The 17,862-nt window shown below is 44.4% G+C and overlaps 1 protein-coding gene across 3 annotated transcripts in view; it reads right to left on the bottom strand.

Moving 5' to 3' along the window:
* Positions 1–17,862, bottom strand: part of PTP4A3 (protein tyrosine phosphatase 4A3) — a 152,963-nt gene that overhangs the window by 49,806 nt on the left and 85,295 nt on the right. The window contains exon 1 of one of the 3 annotated variants that reach the window (XM_048508102.1): positions 10,734–10,861. The exons of the other annotated variants lie outside the window; for them this stretch is intronic. The gene's annotated coding sequence lies outside the window, so the exon portion shown is untranslated. Of the gene's footprint in view, positions 1–10,733; positions 10,862–17,862 lie in introns of those variants that run through there. 3 annotated transcript variants of the gene reach the window in all.

The raw sequence follows: 17,862 nt of genomic DNA, 5'->3' as shown, positions 1-17,862 counted from the left end.
TGACCCTTTCTCCTTCAGTTTTTGGGTTGATAATAAGTCATATACTCTTCTAACCATCCCTTTTGGCTTTTGCGCAAGCTGTCCACAATTCACCTTGTTCAGATTTGAAACCGATTCCGCGGTCCTCTTAAATTTCTCTTTCAATTGATTATAAAGAAACCAATGGCATTTGCGTTTACTGTTATTTCAAATCTTTCTTTCAATTTTATCCTCATCTTTATCCTTCTTCAGGATCTCTGAGTATCTTTATATTTCATATTGCTGGCATTAGGTCTCAGTATGCTTGTTTCGTAGGGATATCAACCTGGGGTCTTAATCAAAGTTGTCAGTTTGTACTTTTCCCAAGTTTTTCTGATAGATTTCCTTACAAAATGGATTTATCAAATTGTTTGTTAACTATACATTTATTATACCAAATATAAAGTGCCAGCCGTGGAATTAAATCATGGCCTTCTAGATTCAACAGTTCAGTGTTTTCTAATGTCATCCAATCTTTGAACCACATCAAACTGGCAGCTTCAAAATATATTTATGTCGAGACAATCCAAGTCCCCTCTTTCACTCTTATCACACATGTTGATGCTTAGCTTATCTGAGGGCTTCTTCCCAGACCATACAAATTTTACAATGTCTTTTTTTCCACGTTTCAAACCATTTATTTGTGATAATAATTGGTATCTTTGGAATAAGGAAAATCATTTAAAGGAAGGATATTTCATTTTATTATGGCTATCCTGCCTAGCATTGTCAATTCTAATTTCTTCCAGTTATCCAGATCTTTCTGATTTTTATTCAGCACTTTTCATGAATTGTTCTGAAACAGTAGAGGAATTGTGTTTAGTCAGATAAATTCCTAAATATTTTATGACCTTTTCTGTTTTTTATATTAGGTTATGTCAATATTTTTCTTTGCTGGTCTTTGGTCATATTAAACATCGCAACTTTTTTTGTTTTATTTTATTTACCCTCAACTTTGACCATTCACTAAATTCGTAGGTTTTTTTGTAGGGCTTTTATCGAATTTTTTTAGTTCTTCTAGCATGATGACAATATCATCAGCTGAAGGATCTAACCTTATATTCAAAATTATTTACCTTAATCCCTTTCATTTTGTTTATCGTTAATTAATTTTTGGCCAATGCTTCTAATGCTAATATAAACAGAAGGGGTGATAAGGGACACCTATCTGGTGCCCTTACTGATGTTTATCCATTCTGTTAGTTCATTGTTGATTTTTTTATTTTTTTGCTCTTTGCTCCTTGTAAGTGCTCCAACCAGTTTATAAAGTTTCCCTCACTACTTATCTCTTTCCAAAATTTTTCTTAGAAAGCTCCAGTCCAGATTTGTCAAAGGAAACTCTCAGGTCTATAAATACAAGAATAAGCATACATCTATTCTATTATTAAGATATTCTATCATGTCAACTATAGTTCTGCATTGTTCAACAGATATCTTTTGGTAGAAACCATTTTGTTCTTTGCCAATTATATACAACTTAAGGGGCCTTTTATTCTTTTGTAGTATTGCCGCCAAATATTTTATGGATCGAATTTAACAGGGGATATGGGGTGGTAGTTTCACGAAGTTTTTGTCTTGTCCTTCTTTTGGTAACAAGTAATTATTGATTCTTTCCATGAATCAGGGATCTGTTTTAGTTTCTTTAATATTATTCATAACTGTATGCTTATAATATTTCTATTGCTTGATCACAAAATTTTTATAGAAATATTAGAAGCGGCAGATCTATTCCTGTGATTTATTCAATTTTTTAGTTTATGAATGGTTTCTGAATTTCATTCTTTGTTATTTCTGCATTCAGTTGGTTTTATGTTCAACAGTAAACTGAGTAATCATATTCTTCTGAATATATTCCTGTCCTTCTTCCTTACTATCTAGGCCCATATACAGTTCTGAGTAATATTCTGCAAAATCTCCTTAATATATCCTCCTGTTTGGTATAAGCTTTGCTTTTTCTCCTTTAATTTCAACAATTCTACTTAAGCTGATAATTTTTTTTAAGTCTACTTGAAAGCCACTTTCGGGCTTATTAGCATTTTCAAAATGTGCATTCTTGCATATTTAATTTTTTCCATTTCATTGGTCACTAACAAATCAAATTGATTCTGCAAGAGTTCTTCATCTCAGTCTTTAGTTTTCATTTGTGGATCTTTCACCAGTTCATTTTCAGTACTTGCATTTTATTTAATAACTCCTTTTTTCATGCTTTTTTACTCTTTTTCTTTCTCAGATATTGTTTTCCTTAATAAATAGGCCTCTAGCATAAGCTTTAGATAATATCCCAGACTGTGTTAACATTAATTTCAGTTGTCAATTAATCTTAAAAGTCATAATAGAATTCTTTCTATTCTTTTCTTCAACTATTATGTCTTCTTTTTTAGGAGATATTCATTTAATCTCCAACTCCTCTCTTCTTTTCAAGCGGCCACTTTCCACATTACTATGTGATCTGATATTATTTTTTGATATGCTCGTAACCTCCTTATTCTTACACTCAGATCTTGTGTACAGAGTATCATGTCTATTATTCGCATGTCTTATAATGAAATTCGATCTGTATGTATTCTTTTATAGAACAAGTATGTTTTCTCCATATATCCACCAGTTTTATTTCATCCATCAATGAAAAAAAAGTACTCGGAAGTTCGTTTTGTCCACCTCTATTTGATTCAGATTTTTTTATCATGGAGAGATAAATTACCCATTCAATCTCCCAATAAAATCCTGCATATAGTCTAATTTTATTTCAATATATGCTAGAGTTTTGGAAAGAACTTGCTTTTGTTTTGATTTAAGACATACACACACCATAATCAGGGTTTTCCTATTTTCCCAATTTACTTCAATACCAATAAATCTTCCTTGGTATCTTTAATGATTTCTTTTGATTAAATCTTCCGCTACATAAATTACCACCCCTGCCTTTTTTCTTTTCCTCCCTTGTGAATGAAAGTTTAAGCCTAATCTTTTTATTTACCAATAGTCCTCTCATCTTTTTTTGAGAGCGTAGTAATTGTTTCTTGCAAACAAAATTAGAAAGTCGTAATTATTTTTTTCTAATAAATGAAATATTTTCCTTCTTTTTTTTGTAGCACATTCAGGCATTAATATTCAAGAAATCAACTTTAACTCCTTACTAATTAACACTATTAACAAAATCCACAATAAATATCTTACAATTAAATTCATTTTTTCATAATTAATTTTCATATAATACAAATTCATTAGTTATATATTTCTTTTTTTACTTAACTCTTTTGAGTTCATTTCCTATTTTACCCAAGAATTCTCTTTGGCTTGCTGGATTGAGGTGATTTTTCATTCTTCTCTCTTTATAAGTTAAAGGAGAATCCGTCAATATCTTCCCATTTATATCGCCCATATTTGTTTTTCTCAATTTTGCACTTGCAAGGAAGTCATATTCACAATTTCTCTTGCTGAAATTTTATAAAGTGTCCTTTCTTTCAGGAATCAACACTTCTTTGGAATTTATTTTTAACTTGGATTTTGGAGTTTTTTTCAAAATCCTACTTCTTTAGTTTTTTTGTCTAGCTGAAGGTAAGACCAAAATAATATAACTTCTCTACCTTCTCCGGATGGTTTCTAGAGTTAATCCTAAAAGCTCTTTAAATTGCTCTTCCTCCATCGTCATCTTCTTGTGTGTCTAAGTATTTGGCTAGATTTATTATAATTAATTTTCTTGTTTTTTTCTCCTTCACATATTCAGGTACACCTCTCAAAGTCTCAATATAGTATTTTTGTTTTTAGTTGTAGCCTCTGTTAATAATACCTGATTCTCCAGTTTTCAAGCTCCCACTTCCCAGTCAAGCATTCTCTGAGTCACTCTCATTTTGATGATCCTGCAGTTAGTTACACTTCTTTTGTTCTATCTCCATCATTTTTTTTTTTTTGGACTCATATCTTTAATTATTTTTAACTTCTCTGATTTCATATCATTAATTTCTTATTTTTTTTGAGACCGTGATAGAATTTCTTATCCATTTGCACTTGAAGATTTGCCCTCTGGCTTTCGTTAAACTTGGCATTGTATTGTCCTTCTGCACATGCCATTCATCATTTCAGTTACATGAAATCAAAGTTTGGCTTCCATTTCCCAAACGTCTTTTCCGATTTCTCCAATAAGGCTTCTTGCTTTTTCTGGGTTTTATTCATTTCTTTGGTAACTATTAATTCTGGCTGAACATTTAGGTCAAGTTTATGGTACAGTCCACCATGGATTTTCCCACTTCTCTCAGGAAAGTCCATAATACTTTCAATGTCGGTGGGGTTTTAAAATCCCGCCTATACCTGCTTCACTTTTCTTCCGCCCCTCCAGTAAATACAGACTACGCCCGCTCGAAATAAACTTTTACAGTCCTTTTTCTCTTTTAGAAGTTTATTATGTTCCAGTTGTTATATGGAAGGTTGCTTACAGTGAAGTTGCTGCTTCCCCCGTCCTCAGTTTGAAGCCGGCACGGCAAGCTCAAAACTCGGCGTTCAGGCGCCAGGCACTTCTCTCTGCCTCAGCGCCCGTTAAACTAGCGGAGGCTTGCTCTCTGGGGACTCGCTTGTTTTGCTGCGGCAGGTTATATTTCTTTTGTCTTTGTCTCTCCTTTTAATCCAGGAGAGAGTGCTGGTTTCTTCAGTGAATCCCCCCCTTTATTTTGAGGGGGTCACGCTATCCAGCTAAAGGGTGGGGGTTGAACGGAGCAACGAAACTTGCCTCCGTCTTCTTCACCTCGCAACCGGAAGTCCTGTTTATTAAGTTTTTCATATAACACACTAACATAGAAAAAAACCAATATTGTTTAAAATAGACAGTTTAAAAAAAATTCTTCATATATTCCCCTACTTGGGAGTTGTCTTAGTATACAGACTTTGCTTGTAACCTATAAGCTTAGACTTCGTCCAGTCGTTAAATCATATCTCTAAAATTAAATCAGACGATCAATACTAGATTATTTTTTCCATAGTATGATAATTCATATAATTAATAAACTCATATCGCTATTTGTACACCTCTTACCAAACAGGAAATACAAAGGAGAAGTAAATTTACAAAGGTACAACAGAACCATTTTGACATAATTCTTCTAATTTACTTGAAAGGTTGTCTCGAAGAATTCCTTCAGTAATGTCCAGTCATTATGGGTATCTTTATGTTGTAAAGTCCCCGTTAATACATAATATAATAAGTAAACAAATAAATAGATAAATAGATAGATAAATAAATAAATAAATGAATGAATGAATAAATAAAATAAGGAGCACCCTGATGCCAGCTGAATCCAGCTCTCTCCTGCCAATAACTAAGAGCCGGTCCAGGTGACCAGAGGCCCACGTGGCTGCACTTCAAGGAGCTTACTGCGCTGAGGCTGAAGAATTGCGACGGTAGGCAATTGGCCCACTGCCTTCGAGGGCACGGTTCTGCCCACTGTTTCGTTCTCAGCAGCCGTTTCAGAACTCCATCTGGATATGGTTTCGTTTATTTAGAAAAGAATCGGGGATAGCCGTCCCTTTGACCCAAAGTCCTGACTCTAAGAGAAGGCACTCAGATTCCCCCAGGAAAGGAGCGGGTAATGAGAACCAGATGACACTCTCGGGGCAGAGCTGATTGTTGCTGTTTGGTTGGGAGATGAAGTAGCAGAGAGGCCCTTTTCTGGCCCTGTGTAGGATGGGCCTTCCTAAGAACTGCTTACCGATCTCTGTTTCCTCCTTTCTCCAGCAGGAGAACCGGCGTGGTTTAGTGGTTAAAGAGTGGCGTACCCTAGAGAACTGGCATAGGAGGTTAAGAGCTCGCGTATCTAATCTGGAGGAACCAGGTTTGATTCCCCGCTCTGCCGCCTGAGCTTATCTGGGGAATTCAGATTAGCCTGTGCACTCCCACACACGCCAGCTGGGTGACCTTGGGCTAGTCACAGCTTCTCGGCGCTCTCTCAGCCCCATCTACCTCACAGGGTGTTTGTTGTGAGGGGGGAAGTGCAAGGAGATTGTAAGCCCCTTTGAGTCTCCTGCAGGAGAGAAAGGGGGGTATAAATCCAAACTCCTCCTCCGCCTCCTCCTCCTCCTCCTCCTCCACATGAGTGGGGGACTCTAATCTGGAGAACTGGGTTCGATTCCTTACTCTTACACATGAGAAGGACTCTAATCTGGAGAACTGGGTTCGACTCCCCATTCCTCCACATGCAGTCTGCTAGGTGACCCTGGCCCGGTCACAGTTCTCTCTGAACTCTCTCAGCCCCACCTACCTCACAAGGTGTGTTGTGGGGAAGAGAAGGGAAGGCGCCTATGGCCCCTTTTACACATGCAAAATAACGTACGTTCAATTCACTTCCACAACTGTTTGAAAGTGGATTTTGCTATTCTGCACAGTCAAATCCAGCTTCAAAAGTGGCATTGAAAGCGAATTATTCTGCATGCGCGGAAAAGGCCTATAAGCTGTGTTGAGACTCCTTGAAGGCACAGAATACGGTGGGGTACAAAACCCACCTCTGATTCTGTGCTCCAAGCCGTTTTCATTCATCCATTCAGCCTTTATTTGGCATAAACAATATAAAATCACATCAAAATTACATCAAAATGCAAACTTGCAACATGTAGCAAATGAAGTTGATTCATACATACTGTTGCTTATGGGATATTTCCAGCAGCAAGTTCGCAGCCATTTTACAGATTGAAACATCAGAGTTATTTAATAAAAACAATAGTCTGCTTAGTTCGTCTAGCTTGCTAGGTATCACAGAAAGCAACCTAGAGTATTTAATTCTAATACTTGCCGATTTGGGACAACAGAACAATTGGTGAGTTAATGTTTCTAATTGATTTGCATCACATACCCTTTTGCACATTTCTAGATTGTTATATCTACCTTGTAGTATGGCAGAAGGGAAAACATTGAAGCGAGCGAGTGAAAAAACTCTTCTCTGGTCTGGACTGGTCAGATGATACAGATAGGAGCCCATTCTGTTATGTTGTAAGGGGATTGATAGATGTAAAGGGGAACAAGTTTTCCTCGCTGCCAGAGTTGAATAGTTCCATTCTCTCTCCAACAATTTTTGTTTTAATAATTTGCCCAGCCGTTTTCACTCTGGCTGTTTTGGAAAGTCAAATCTCCCTTGGTCAGTTATCCGATAAAGGGAACTTTCTCCCAAAAGTTTACATCTTGGAAAAAAAACTCAACTCAAGTCTAGCTGCTCCGTTCCACACCAATACGGCTACCTTTTGAAACAATCTTCACGGCGGTCTATGTCGTCCTTCGCCCAGTCTTTTTAATTGCTGGCAACGGCTCAAGGAGGCTGAGAGGCTGCGAAAAGGCTGGTCGACAGCAGAAGCATCTGGCAGCTGGGAATAGGCGTGATCATGTAGCTTCCTGTCCTCCCTCCGTGGCTTCCAAATGACCTCCACCGAGCCGGGCTTTCCTGCTGCCTGTTAACTCCAGCCAAACCCTTGTCCGAACGCTGACCCCTCCCTTCCTAGCAGCGCAATTCGACTAAAATTATGTCACGCGTGTGTGCAGGATTCGGGTCTGAGCACATGGACTGTTGTCCGCCAGCCAGACGGAGCAGCCAAATTTGGAATTAACGAGCACATCTGTACACATCCACGGCCGAGAGAGAGCAATTCATAAGACTGGGAGAGGGACGACATAGACCACAGTGAAGATTATTTCAAAAGGTAGAAGAAGAAGAAGAAGAAGAAGAGGAGGAGGAGGAGGAGGAGGAGGAGTAGTTTGGATTTATTACCCCCCCTTTCTCTCCTGCAGGAGACTCAAAGGGGCTGACAATCTCCTTGCCCTTCCCCCCTCACAACAAACACCCTGTGAGGTAGATGGGGCTGAGAGAGCTCCCAGAAGCTGTGACTCGCCCAAGGTCACCCAGCTGGCGTGTGTGGGAGTGTACAGGCTAATCTAGTTCCCCAGATAAGCCTCCACAGCTCAGGCAACAGAGCTGGGAATCAAACCCGGTTCCTCCAGATTAGATACACGAGCTCTTAACCTCCTACGCCACTGCTGCTCCTGGCCGTATTGGTGTGGAACAGAGCAGCTAGACTTGAGTTGAGTAGTACACCTTAGAGACCAACAGGTTTTTTTTCCAAGATGTAAACTTTTGGGAGAAAGTTTCCTTTATTAGGTATCTGCCCAAGGGAGATTTGACTTTCCAAACCACATTCCCTAGAAATCTGGTTGGTTTCTAACGTTCTATACCATCCCAGACTCCTAGCAGAAAGGGTAACAATAAAAACTTCAGTGAGAAAGAGGGAGCGTCTAGATCTGCGAGAAGCCATCTAAAATCGAGCTATTTCTGGTATGACAATCTCACTTTGCAAGAACTCCCATGGTGCCCCAGATGTTCATGGACTACGATACCCATCAGCCCCTGCCAGCATGGCCACCAGAGTTGGATACCCCTGTGTTAGGGTCTTCACGGAGGGACGGATGCATACTTCCAAAGCAACAGGGCCCCATGAGCGACGGCGCACACCAAACGCGAGCAAACACGCGGCGCAAACATAGCAGACCCACCTTTTCAGTGTGGAATTCCCCAAGTGCAACTCCCAGGTGAAAAAGCAAAGCCACGTTCGATTTCTGAGCAACCAAGCGGGCTTAAGATCGGTGGAACCTCCTTCTGCAATCCTTACAACGTGGTCTGCGAGGTGTTTCAGTCTCGAGCGGAGCGGGGCTCGAAAGAGTCCACCGTCACCTTCGTTTGGTAGGGAGATGCTTCTCCCGTTTCCTAAGAGGCATTTCTCCCATCCACCCCGTTCTCTGCCTCTCCTTTCAAAGGAGGCTCCGCTGGAATGCCGGGCTGGTTGCAAGGAAAGAATCGGCAGACACCAGCGCACGCCTGCATGTGAGCGCCCTGCGGTCCCAGCTGCGCTTCGGAGCTTGCAACGCAGCAAAAATAAGCCAGAGGCAAAACATCAGGTTTGTATATCCTTCCTGCAGAAGGGCTGGCCGTGACGGGGCATTCGTCACCAACGATTTCCTCTCCTTCCTAGCCCAGAAAACTGCTGAGCTGAGAGACACATCCGCCAACTAGGAACACGCCAAGTCGGAAACTTAGCGGGATCGCTGCCAGCTCCGTACGATGGCTCGGGCGGGCTGAGATCGGGCAACACGGGGTGTGTGCGGAATTGTGCCGAACTGGGCAGCAACCTAGCAAACAAAAGTTTCCCTCCTAATCTCCAAAACTACAAAAAACACGGGGCTGCAAAGGTGTACGTTCTTGAGGACGCAGCAAAGAAAAAAAATTAATTGCAGAGTAGTTCGGCTAGCTGGTTTTTAGACTTATAAAACTGGAGAAAATGGATTGCCAAACACTGCTCGGTCCTCCAAAATGCCCCCCCCCCCCCCCGCGGCCTTTCTTTTGAACCCTTCCAGAAATAGTTTCTTTAGGCGCCTCCTGCCCAACAGCTTGCTCTAGCAACAAGCTGCTTAATTTAGGGTTATTTACAGTGGATCACCAACCCTAAATTAAGAAGAGCTTTAACACTGGCCAGATTCAATCTAATGCCTTCTATGCTGCTCTATGGCAGATATCAACAAATTGATAAACAGAGGAGGCTATGTCCATGCAATATGGGTCAGGTGGAGACACTCGATCATACCCTCTTTCATTGTGTAAGGTTTGCAAAAATCAGAATGTCACAATCTGCACTTATCCCATTTCTGTAAGGCAACAATCTAACTGATGCTCTTAAGATACCTATGCTTTTGAACAACATGTGATCCCACAGTGTGTGTAGGGAAATGTAGCAAAATTTCTGCTAACAATAATAGGCGTGTAGAAGCTCTAGATGAATACCAACCAATGTCTATGTATTATGACCACATATAGCCAGCAGTAATTTTTCTAGCTTCTGTCAGTATCCGATGACGTTTAAGTGAGTTAACTTAGCTGAAGGAATGTCCTATAGTTACAGAAGGACCATGTATATATTTTAGTATTTAGTATTTTAGTACCAGTGTCTATAATTGTGAGCAATAATGGGCAAATTTTGTATGCTGATTTTGTATGTTTATTTTATGCCAATAAAGGCTTGTGATTTGAACAAGCTGCTTAAGGAAGTCAGAAAGGTGTTTACATAGCGGATCGAAGTTGACTGCTGTAAAGTTTAAGTCCCCAAACGGAGACGCTTCAAGGGGAGTTTGTGACACTAGATCGCTGCACTTGGATTCATTCACAGGTTCTGAACAAGGGACCCCCCCCCCCCCCCCCCCCAGGATATAAGATTCTTATCTCAGGACAGAGGCTAATCTTTCGCCCCCGAAGCATTTTCCCTTTGCTTGAATCAAGCGGATAGTGATTGTACCCCCTGCATGCTGAGTCCCTTTTTCGCAACACCCCTTCCGCCTTCTGACTGAGACACAAAGATTCAGAGATCTCTCCTCCAACTTGCATTGGATGAAGGAAGCTTTAACTGTTGGGCGTTTGTACCCCGGAAATCTTACTGGTCTCTTATCTGCTAAAAGATACAAATCCAGCATCTCTTACAGGAAGCCAGGAAGCAAACTAACTTTGCAACTAGTTGGAAAAAAGCAATCTTGCTTCCGGACGGGGGACGGGCCATTCTGCTAAGCTAAAGATAACAGCGCAAAGATAAGAAAATCATGAACATGAACCTCATTTGAGCCTCCGACTTCCGTCGCAAGAGAAAAACGGCTTATGGACCCCATTCTTGGTGACAATTGCTAAAGGTATGATGTGCACGCTTACCTTCTTCTTGAAGAATGCACTCTTTGCTACGGCAAGATACCTCCAGCAGCCAGATTTTAGCTCCTCTGTCTAACTCTCCTCCGCGCTACTCCCCTGCCCCAGGCTGTGAACTAAGCCGCGGGCGTTATCTGCCCGACAGCTCTTGTTTTGCAACGCTTACCTTCGGCAGGGTCACGGGCTGCTTAGCACTGCGTGGCCAAAGACTCAAAATAGAACATAAGCGCATAAGTAAACTGAAACGGGGAACCAACTAAGCAGGGCAAAGGGAGGGAGGAGAAGTCCCTGCTGGCCATTTCGTTCCCCCTCTCAGTAACCTGAAGACAGCAATGCCCCCTAGCCACCCCCCAATAAGTTTTAAGCAGGTAGGCACAGGCTACCTGCCCATTGAAGCTCTGCATTTCACTGGGCTCGGTTCAGGCGGCCAGCCATTGGGTAGAGCCAGGCGTGGATCTAAGAGGCCTGCCTTACCAGACCACTGGGTCCCTCAAAGTCAGTGTTGTCTAGAAGAAGAAGAAGAAGAAGAAGAAGAAGAAGAAGAAGAAGAAGAAGAAGAAGAAGAAGAGTTTGGATTTATATCCCCCTTTCTCTCCTGTAGGAGACTCAAAGGGGCTTACAATCTCCTTGCCCTTCCCCTTTCACAACAAACACCCTGTGAGGTGGGTGGGGCTGAGAGAGCTCTGAAAAGCTGTGACTAGCCCAAGGTCACCCAGCTGGCGTGTGTGGGAGTGTACAGGCTAATCTGAATTCCCCAGATAAGCCTCCACAGCTCAAGCATCATGCTGGCAGGGGATGATGGGAACTGTAGTCCATAACATCTGGAGGGCCGCGAGTTTGACACCTGTGCACAGACATAACAACGGTTGTTAACTTAAATGGTAGGGTCTTGAGATCTTCTGGAATTATAACTGGTCTCCAGACTGGGTGGAGAGCACCATGAAGTCACAGCTGGCTTGTGGCAACCTTGTAGGGCAGGGGTGTCCAACTCTGGCGCTTCACATGTTCATGGACTACAGTTCCCATCAGCCCCTGCTAGCATGGCCAATTGGCTAATGGGAACTGTAGTCCACGAAAATCTGAAGCGCCAGAGTTGGACCCCCCTGCTGTAGGGTTTTCAAGGCAAGGAACGTTCAGAGGTGGTTTGCGTCCGTGCCATGCCCCTGGTATTCCTTGGAGGTCTCCCAACCAAATACCAGGATCGAGGTTGAGAGCGTGTGACTGGCCCAAAGTCACCCGGCAAATTTCCACGGCTGTCGAGACTACAGATATCAACTCCCCTGGGGAAATAACCGACGTGCTGTCAAAGGCTTTCACGGCTGGAATCACTGGGGGTTTGCGGGGCTTCCGGGCTGTACGGCCATGTTCCAGTAGCGTTTTCTCCAAGAGCACGGCATTATACTGATCATACTGCAGCATTATAGTGATGAAGAAGAAGAGGAAGAGTTTGGATTTATATCCCCCCTTTCTCTCCTGCAGGAGACTCAAAGGGGCTCACAATCTCCTTGCCCTTCCCCCCTCACAACAAACACCCTGTGAGGTGGGTGGGGTTGAGAGAGCTCAGAAGAGCTGTGACTAGCCCAAGGTCACCCAGCTGGCATGTGTGGGAGTGCCCAGGCTAATCTGAATTCCCCAGATAAGCCTCCACAGCTCAGGCGGCAGAGCGGGGAATCAAACCCGGTTCCTCCAGATTAGATACATGAGCTCTTAACCTCCTACGCCACTGATGTCCCTGTCCTCCGGCTACATCTAATTCCTCCATGTTCTACTCCCAAATCTCCAGGAATCTCCCAGCCTGCGGTTGGCAACCGTAACAAAGAGCCAGTACCCAGAGATACGTTCCGCTTCGTATCACGGCACTTCACTATTCAAGTGGCTGCTTTTCCCAAAACCGGGATGCGGACTAGAAGTGCTATTTCTATTTTGGGACTTTTTTTTTCCAGAAAAAGAAGAAAGGAAGGCATTTCATCTCTTGTCTTGCCGCCAACAACAGTGCAATAAACTACCCCTCTCTGCTGGAGGACGCAGCCTTTGACGGGAACTACTGGTATCCTCCAGGGACCTAAAGGAAGGGGGGGGGGGGGCGCAGCTGGTCAAAGGTGTATTTATAGCCCCCAAATCACATTAACACAGGAGGGGCTGGATGGGAGAGCCAGGATGCAGCTGCGAGGTGTGTGTGTGTGTGTCTGTCTTTGAAAGGCAGATCTTTGAGAATCTCCCTTTACCGCTAGATAAACGGAGAGGACTCCGTTCTTGGAACAGACACCTGCCTTGCATCTGCTGTGCGAACATCTGGCATTTGTTTTTGTGAAGGCAATGGTAAAATAAAAGCAAGAAAGCTGGGGCGGGGGGGGGAAGGAAAAGGCTACTTCTTTCCCGGACACCCTTGTGTTTAAGAAAGGCCCCTTCCGCACATGCAGAATGATGCACTTTCAATCCACTTCCACGATCGTTTGCAAGCGGGTTTTGCTATTCTGCACGGTAAAATCCAGCTGCAAAGTGCATTGAAAGTGGATTGAAAGTGCATGATTCTGCATGTGTGGAAGGGGCCTAAGGCAAGACGGATTTGTTTGGTTTATGTGAGAACACACTCTGGAGAGTTTAGTGCAGCGGTTCTCAACCTGGGGGTCGGGACCCCTTTGGGGGTCGAACGACCCTTTCACAGGGGTCACCTAAGACTCTCTGCGTCAGTGTTCTCCATCTGTAAAATGGACAAATGTTAGGGTTGGGGGTCACCACAACATGAGGAACTGTATTAAAGGGTCGCAGTATTAGGAAGGTTGAGAACCACTGGTTTAGTGATTTATAGATACCTGAGAAGAAAAGATGGCTCTTTGGCATTTATACCTTTCTTGGGCACTACTATTTACTACAGATGCATATATAAAGCTCCAGGCCTGAAGGAGAGATTTTAGTTGATGAATTTATGAAAGGGGTTTGTTTGTGTGTGTATTTTACTGACTTTTGAAGAAGTCACGTGGAAACATGTCAGGTCTTTTGGGCACTGCATATGTGTAACGGGTTCCCAACCGTTTCAGTGGTATCTGCTGGAAATGCGTCTATTGAGTGTAGATTTAATTGGGGCTTTAATGGAACTTGTTTTTAATTTTAGTTATTTGGGGTTGTGCAATACCTCACAAGGTATCTGTTGTGCGGAGAGGAAGGGAAGGTGTTTGTAAGCTGCTTCGAGACTCCTTTTGGTTGAGAAAAGTGGAGTATAAATCCAAACTCTTCTTCCATTTTATTTTCACAACCCCAATTTTTTAGTGAGATGGTCAGGTATTCGACTAGTGCTCCTTCAACGGTACTTTGATCAAGCACTTTAAAAACTGACGCGTGTAGAAATCTAGCCCATCAGCGTCAAGGGTTCTAGAATACCCTTCTTCCCCAACATGCCAATTTCACTTTATACCTAGACTTGGGAGCTAAGCAGGGTCATTATGGAGGCAGCGAATGGAAAATCACTCCTGGATGTCTCTTGCTTTGAGAACCTATGATCGGGTCAACATGAATTGGTTGCAACTTGAAGGATCTGTTTACCTGACAGTTAATGAAATGAGACCCACCCCTTGAGCAAATGCAGACTAGACACAAGCTTACTCACTGTCGGGGGATTGTATCTAGTAATTGAGATGCATTCCTAACCCAACATAACTGCTACAAGATATATTTAACTATTTCGCTACAAGATATAGGCAGCCAGTCTGCTATATGTTATCACTGCTATTCTGGGACATTCTTGATCTTTGCTTTATGGCTTCACATGCTGTGTAGATAACTAGGCTTTCCCCTGACAGCCTTCAGTCTCATGGGAAATGGGGTTGTTTCCGTTGCTAGGTGGCTTTAACTCTGTCTATTGCTGACCTGCTCCAAACGGTCCATTGGTACTTACCCTGAAGGGGCCTTCTCCTGGATGGCGATGAGGGCATCCTGGATGGGTGATTTCCAACCTATGCTCAGGGAGGCAGAACTAAATGATGTCACTTCCTGTGATGGGTTGGACTCTCTCTCTCCTTGATCCCCAGAATCCGAATGGCTTAGCAGTGAAGTAGTACGGAGATCTCGGAATAAACAGGAATAGTGACAGTAACATAGAAATAAGACATAGAACATAGGACCAACATGCCTATAACGGACTCCAAGAGGAATTAACTTTCAACTATAACTCTAAGATAACCTGATGCTAAATGATGGAGACTAAGACCATTAGAGGGTCAGGATGCCCTCATCGCCATCCAGGAGAAGGCCCCTTCAGGGTAAGTACCAATGGACCGTTCTCCTGGAGGCGATCTCGGGCATCCTGGATGGGACCTCCCCGAGCAGTGTCCCTTAACTGGGTGGGTGTCTAGTCTCCGAATATATGTTCTAGCACCCTAGTGCCAAAGGCTGCTTCATTATTGACATGGTGTGTAATCTGTAGTGTCTAATGAAGGATGTGACAGAGGACCATGTGGAACTCTGCCCTACATATGTCTTCTAGGGGAATGAGATCTTCGAAGGCAGCATTACTGTCGCTGACCTTGTGGTAGAGTGGGCCGTAATGCCGGGGGGAACCGGAATGTTGGAGGCCTTGTATGCTTCGGTGATGCAGGTTTTAAGTGTGTAGCTGAGGGACGCCTTGGACATTCTGGCCCCAGCGTTAGGTGCATTGACGTTGATGAAGAGCGACTCGGTTTTTCTGATAGGCTCGGTGCGGATAATGAATGCCTTGAGCGTCCTTCTGACGTCAAGGTGATGCCAGAGTCTTTCCTTGGGATGGGAAGGAGAAGGACAAAATGTCGGAATAATGAGCTCCTGTTTGAGGTGGAATGTGGAGGCGACCTTTGGAAGAAAGGTCGGATCGAGGCGCATGACCACTCTGTCTTTGTGGAAGATGCATAACTGGGAGTTAATTGAAAGAGCTTGAATTTCTGATATCCTCCTGGCCGTGGTGATGGCGATGAGGAATAGTAATTTCATTCGCAACCATCTGAGACTTATGGTCTGGATTGGTTCGAAGGGAGGCTTGGTAAGCGCTGACAACACGGTGTTAAGCCTCCAGGCTGGGAACCTGTGCACCACCGGAGGTTGTTTCTGGGAGACACCTTTAAGAAACCTTATAATGTCAAACCGGTGTTCGGTGCACTGGAATGCCGCGGAAGGTAGGCCATCGCCGTTGCTAGGCCTGCTAGATCCCTGCGAAGAGTAGACCTCCTGAGGCCCTTTTCGAAGCCACGCCAGGAATAAGAGTATGTCTGGGATGGAAGGGTGGAGAGGGTCCACCTTACTGTTTTCGGCCCAGGAAACAAATTCCTTCCAAGAGGAGTTGTATAGACGTGTGGTGGAAGGTCTTCTAGCCGCGATGATGGTGGCTATCAATGCTGGAGCAGCCCATGGTCGCTTGATTTGAAGCTCAAGAGCCAGGCTGCGTCAGACATTGCAGAACCACCCCGCTTGGGGTGGACCATGGGGCCCGAGACAACATGTCTATGGGCGTGGGTAATCGAAGCGGTGGAGACGCTGCCAACTGCAGTATTGGAAGAGAACCATGGTCGTCTCGGCCACCACGGTAAGCTACCAGTATGACTTCTGCTTTTTCTAGCCATATCTTTCTGAGGAGTCAGGTAGCAGGGGGACCCAGGGAGGGAATGCACATAGTAGTTCCTTCGCGCCAGGGGGAGGTAAGGGCATCTGCCCCTGGGCCTCCGGATGGAAATATCTGGTGAAGAAGCTGGCAGCTGGGCATTGAGCGGTGACGCTAACAAGTCCAGAGTGGGGTTCCCTAGTTCCAGAGTCAGATTGTGGAATATCTCGGGGTGTAGTTGCCACTCTGCTTCGACACTACTGACGGACGCACGAGGCCAGTCTTCCTGCGTGTTGAGGGCTCCCCTGCATGTGTGTTCCGCCGACAACGATAGGAGATGAGCGTTCTCTGCCCAGGACAGGATGGTCGTAGCCTCCCGATGAAGTCGACGGGATCTGGACCCGCCCTGATTGTTGATACATGGCGCGGGCTCATGCAATGTTGTCCGCCCTGACCAGGAAGATGACGGTCCTGAGTGCGGCTGGCTGGAAGTGTTGGAGGCTCAGCAGAATGGCTTTCATCCTTGCGGGACATTGATTGGTAAGTTTGGCTTGGCTCACTGTCCAAACACCCTGGGCGAAGTTTTATTGTAGCGATGTTCCCCAGTCGCTGAGGCTGGCTGCCAGAAGATCTGGAGCCTGTGTGTGGTAGAGGTACACTTTCCCTCGAGAAGCGTTCTGGCAGACGGGCCCACCACACTCAAGGCGGTCGGGGAGCTCTATGGGAATCGGTGGAGGGCGATCCCTCTTGTGCATGATGAGGTACAGAAGCCGGCGAAGGAAAAGTTGTAATGTCCGTGCATGGAACCCGTCTCATTGCAGCATGCGTCTGTTACCGAGAGATGAACAATCCCATGAGTTTTACCAGTTGTAGGAGGGAAGTTCTGTTACGGGAAGGAGACTGGAATAATGAAGCTTCTGGATCTTGGAGATCTTGTTCCGAGGAAATGAATAGGCGATTGAGGGAAGTGTTCATTATATTCTAAGTGGTACCATCCGGCTGGATGGGTGTAGGGAGCTCTTCGGGAGGTTCACCAGGAAGTCGCATATGAAAGTGTGTTGGCGATCGCACTCTAGATCCTGTAGCGCTTGTTGTCTGGAGTTGGAGCGTACCAGGATGTCGTCGAGGTACGGGTGAATGTGGATTCCCCGTTCTCGAAGGGCCATGATGGGTGCCAGGAGCACCTTCGAGAAAACTCGGGGGGCAGTGGCCAGCCCAAACGGAAGAGATCTGTATTGGAAGTGATCTGGCCCCACCGCGAACCGGAGAAAGCGTCTGTGTAGTGGGTTGATAGGGACGTGGAGGTAGGCCTCCGTGAGGTCCAGTGAAGTTAGGTAGTCGTCTGGGCGGAGGGCCTCCACGATGGATCGCAGTGTCTCCATTTTGAATCGTCGCAGGCGGATGAAGCGGTTCACATATCGAAGGTTTAGAATGGCACGCCAGTCTCCGTTCCGCTTGGGAACGGTGAAGAAATGTGAATAGACACCGCAGGAACGTTCCAAGATGGGTACCGGCTCGATGGCCCGAATCTTGAGTAGGTGTTGAACGGCTTCTCGGGTTCTTTTTAATTTG

The sequence above is a fragment of the Sphaerodactylus townsendi genome, linkage group LG09 (genome assembly GCF_021028975.2).
Source record: "Sphaerodactylus townsendi isolate TG3544 linkage group LG09, MPM_Stown_v2.3, whole genome shotgun sequence".
NCBI lineage: Eukaryota > Metazoa > Chordata > Lepidosauria > Squamata > Sphaerodactylidae > Sphaerodactylus > Sphaerodactylus townsendi.
Note: the sequence above shows the minus strand (reverse complement) of the source record. Positions and strands in the feature narration are given on the sequence as shown.